Source organism: Gadus morhua, chromosome 10 (assembly GCF_902167405.1).
Source record: "Gadus morhua chromosome 10, gadMor3.0, whole genome shotgun sequence".
NCBI lineage: Eukaryota > Metazoa > Chordata > Actinopteri > Gadiformes > Gadidae > Gadus > Gadus morhua.
Window position 1 is genome coordinate 10,813,720 of NC_044057.1, and position 5,047 is coordinate 10,818,766.

A 5,047-nucleotide genomic window follows, 5' to 3' on the forward strand; every position below is an offset into this window, starting at 1 on the left:
GGGGACAGATGAAGTGATTTGTGAAGAGTGAGACAGAGTAGAGGAAGAGTGTGTGGATTGGCAACGAGAAGTGGCGATGAGATTGGAGAAGGCTTTCCGGTTAGAATTTTCTTTTGGAGAATGATATCTTTCGATGGTCTTTTAAGATTAATAATCTAGTTTTGGAGTGTGTCCAAAAACGAACAAACCAGAAAGGAAAGGAAAGGATTACTGAAAGTGAAAATGGTTATGGAGATTTGTGAAAGCAAAGGAAGTAGGTAAAGAGAGGTAAAGAGAGTTAGAGAGGAGGAACGTAAGTGAGGAAAACCCGCCGGTGGGGGCTGGACAGAGAGACAACAGAGAGAAAGAGACTGAATTTGCATTGTACTGAATAGATTATTTGTGTGCTTGGATGTACTCTGTATTTGGTCCCTGAATGTAACCTATGTCCACTGTTTTAGAGAAAACATAGAACCACCACTGGGATTGGTGATTCTGTGGCTCTTGGAGACTCTGCATCGCGTCGGAACACCATGTGGTATAGATCATTACATCTTGGTACACGGAGCACTGGTGAGACAAAAGGTTGGATCAGAGGGAGAAGGTGTCTGAAGAAGGGAGGGGAATGTAAAGAAAGCAAAAAGGGCGGACGCGGACCGACACAGAGGTAATAAATCAGCGGAGAGGAGGCTGGGGGTCGGTTTAGCTCAGGAAGTAGAGGGTGTCTTGTAACCGAATGGTTGCTGGTTCGATCCCCATCTCCTCCTAGCTGAGTGTTGATGTGTCCCTGAGCAAGTTAAATGGTGATTACAGGATTTAGGGATAATTATCTAGACTCCAAAACATGAGCAATTAGCGTTAAAAAATTGTCTGCACACCACACTCCACAGGAGTCAATGGGTTCAATGGCGCCAGGGTAAAGTGACTCATCAAAGGAGGAGCAGACCCAACCCATGGACTCTGCGTGGATAGGTGGATGTTATTTTGGTGCTTGGGCCTGACGAGGTCTAGGTGCCAAGATAACAACACAAATAAAATATTTCCTCCGAGATTATTATAAGTAATAGACAATTTATTAAAAGTGATCTTATAATTTAGAAAAAACAATCGGCAATGCTTAAAAATTAGACCAAATAAGTATGATAAAACGTTATCCAAATTTCTAATTTAGGTTATCCACAATGACAAATGTAATTTAAAATAAATAAGTAAAATAAAATAAGAACGGGTGTGTGTGAACCTGTTCTCGTGTGTGTGTCAGGGCTGCCGAGGTAGGGGAGAATCCTCTCCTACTCCGAGTGAGTACACAAGGGGATACCCAAGCACACTTCAGATAAAACAATATGGTTAATTACTAAATAGAAACAATGTATCAATTCAGTGTTGGGTAACACTTTACAATAAGGTACGCAAAAACGTGGGTAGTTACTGAGGAACGAATGAGTAACGAATGATGAACGACCAGGGGGCCCTGACAGGGCCCTAACAGGGCCCTAAGTGAGTTACTCAGTAACTACTGAGGAGTTACTGGTAAACAGACTAGGGGATACTGTATTCGTTACTGAGTAATGAATGATGAACAACCAGGGCCCTAACAGGGCCCTAAGTGAGTTACTCAGTAACTACTGAGGAGTTACTGGTAAACAGACTAGGGGATACTGTATTAATTCATCATTCTGTGAATTAGCAAACTGACCAATTGATTATGAAAGCAACTGAATTTTCCTGGGATTTCACAATTAGTAATTACATTAACAGGACACAGACGGGATGATTGTCATATTTTAATAAAGATATTCACAATACATACACACAGTACATACATTAATATTCACATTAAAGGTTTATTATGTGGCATTAGTAATGCTGAAGGCTTAAAAGCAATTGTCCACCGCTGCAGGGCACGCTTTAAACCTGCCGCCCTTGGTTTCAAGCGCTGTCGAGGGATGGCTTGGGTCCCACACTGGATCGACTGGTGGAGCTGGATCTGACTGATGATGAGTTGTTACTCATTCGCGAACCATTGGTTCACCAGTAGTTAAGCTTTTTGAACCATTCGTTCACCAGTAGTTAAGCTTTTTCAACCATTCGTTTACCAGTAGTGAAGCTTTTTGTGTACCTTCATGTAAAGTAATGCATCATACTGAGTTGTTACTCTTTCGCGAACCATTCGTTCACCAGTAGTTAAGCTTTTTCAACCATTCGTTTACCAGTAGCGAAGCTTTTTGAATCATTCGTTTACCAGCAGTGAAGCTTTTTGTGTACCTTCATGTAAAGTAATGCATCATACTGAGTTGTTACTCTTTCGCGAACCATTCGTTCACCAGTAGTTACGCTTTTTCAACCATTCGTTTACCAGTAGCGAAGCTTTTTGAATCATTCGTTTACCAGTAGTGAAGCTATTTGTGTACCTTCATGTAAAGTAATGCATCATACTGAGTTGTTACTCTTTCGCGTTCCATTCGTTCACCAGTAGTTAAGCTTTTTCAACCATTCGTTTACCAGTAGCGAAGCTTTTTTAATCATTCGTTTACCAGCAGTGAAGCTTTTTGTGTACCTTCATGTAAAGTAATGCATCATACTGAGTTGTTACTCTTTCGCGAACCATTTGTTCACCAGTAGTTAAGCTTTTGGAATCATTCGTTTACCAGTAGTGAAGCTTTTGGAATCATTCGTTTACCAGTATTGAAGCTTTTTGAATCATTCGTTTACCAGTAGTGAAGCTTTTTGTGTACCTTCATGTAAAGTAATGCATCATACTGAGTTTTTACTCTTTAGCGAACCATTCGTTCACCAGTAGTTAAGCTTTTTCAACCATTCGTTTACCAGTAGCGAAGCTTTTTGAATCATTCGTTTACCAGTAGCGAAGCTTTTTGAATCATTCGTTTACCAGTAGTGAAGCTTTTTGTGTACCTTCATGTAAAGTAATGCATCATACTGAGTTGTTACTCTTTCGCGAACCATTCGTTCACCAGTAGTTAAGCTTTTTCAACCATTCGTTTACCAGTAGCGAAGCTTTTTGAATCATTCGTTTACCAGTAGTGAAGCTTTTTGTGTACCTTCATGTAAAGTAATGCATCATACTGAGTTGTTACTCTTTCGCGAACCATTCGTTCACCAGTAGTTAAGCTTTTTCAACCATTCGTTTACCAGTAGCGAAGCTTTTCTAATCATTCGTTTACCAGTAGTGAAGCTTTTTGTGTACCTTCATGTAAAGTAATGCATCATACTGAGTTGTTACTCTTTCGCGAACCATTCGTTCACCATTAGTTAAGCTTCTTCAACCATTTGTTTACCAGTAGTGAAGCTTTTTGAATCATTCGTTTACCAGCAGTGAAGCACTTTAGGGTTAGTTATAAAACGCAAAACCACTGTTGATGACAATGAGGGAACTACAGACACTTAAGTTAAACATTTATAACATAATAATAACATAATAACGGGGTAATACAGACAATATTAACAATTTAAAACACAAACAGAAACAAAAAAAGGCATTTTAAATGGGAACAAAAACAAAGGCTGCACTTTTAACAAGGCATTTCTCGATGTCACTGAACAAATCAACCAAAAAAAAGGGCATTTTAAAATGGAACAAAAAAAAGGCACCCTAAAAACAAAACAAAAACCTGCTCTCTTCTTTACTATGCCCGGTGTCCAATTTGCAAAAGTTCCCCGTTGCTTTTTTTTTTCATTCACCTTATCCTGAAGGTTCCTGCCAAGAATTTCTAGGTTACATTTTGCCGAAAAAAGATAAAGTGTCTCTCCCTTGGGCATTGATGCCCTCAGCTGGTCATACAGGTCCTTGTCAACAGCGTGTAGCTCCGAAATGGCGGCCGTTGCTGCTACCGTTTTTCGGTCAACCCCGACTTTGACGTATGCCTCAGTTTTTGTCATGCCCTTTTTCACTGCTACCAAGACGCGCCTGTAGCGATCCATGGACTCTTCTGGGGTGAGGACTGAAACAAAGAAAATTATAAACATGTGTTAACTGTAATTAACAGTAGTATTTTGTCAGGATGATGGTGCAGTTGGTAAGGGGGTTTACTAGTATTAATACTATTCTTGTATTAGTGTTATATAGTGTACAGAGGTATAATAATAATTATCATTACATTTCCTGTAGTATCAAGAGTACTGTGAGTGTACTGTTTATTCGAGTAGTATTATCTGTTCTCTTAACAGTAGGTTATTATAAATCAAATGAGCACAACTAGAGAGTAAAGTGGAAGCACTGTATAGTTTAGATAAGTGGTAGAATAAGTCAATTATATCGTTAAGTGTTATTTGAAAGCCATGTTCAGACGTGGCTTTGATATTATAAGCAGACTTGGGACCAGCTGATCAACCAGCTGATTGATCCATACCATAGCATTTGTAGGCAGGCTTTTCCTTTTTATACAGTGGTCAGTAATATTTGTTGGAAGTTGGAACAAAGACTGGGTTAGGCATTTCAAAGGTGATAACTGTAGTACACCACAGATGCCCCGCCTTATCCCCTGGTTGCCAACGTACCTCTCTTTCCTATCTTGGTGTTCTTTTTGTTTCCTTTCTTCCCTTTTTTTTTCTTGCTGTCTTTTTTGTTGTTGCTGTTGTTCCTCTTCTTCTTCTTCTTCTTCCCTCTTTCTGAAGAAGATGATGAGGAAGAGGAGGAACTGTCGGAGGAGGAGGAGGAGGAGGTGGAGGAGGAAGAGGATTTTTCAATACTCTTTTCGTGCAAGGAGGGCGCTGCCGTCACTTGGTCCTCTTTATTTGCAAGCGCCAAAGCTGAAACAAGCAAGACGATAAGCACGTTACTAGTGTTACCAATAGGGGTGTGAAATTATCACTCACTCCCAATCATTCTAGCGTTATACTTATACTTAAATGTACACCTGGGCTCCCCCACTTTAGGGTAGAGTGATTTCGATTTTTGGGATGGCATAGAAAAGACAAACAATCAGATGCTTCCACCTTAATGAAAATAGAGGCTGCAAGACCAAAACGATCTATTTTTTCTAAACTGCCATGCAGCCCTTAGCTGTGACCATCACTTGTTAGCTGCCATCACAAGTCAAAAGTGAAACTT

At 39.9% G+C, this 5,047-nt stretch overlaps 1 long non-coding RNA gene across 1 annotated transcript; it reads right to left on the minus strand.

Annotated features, from left to right (window-relative positions):
- Positions 1–3,380: 3,380 nt before the first annotated feature.
- On the minus strand, positions 3,381–4,601 carry LOC115552857 (uncharacterized). Its single transcript, XR_003978382.1, has 2 exons — positions 4,495–4,601; positions 3,381–3,938 (listed from the first exon to the last, which is right to left on the minus strand). It is a non-coding gene; the product is annotated as an uncharacterized LOC115552857 (long non-coding RNA).
- Between the last annotated feature and the right edge of the window lie 446 nt (positions 4,602–5,047).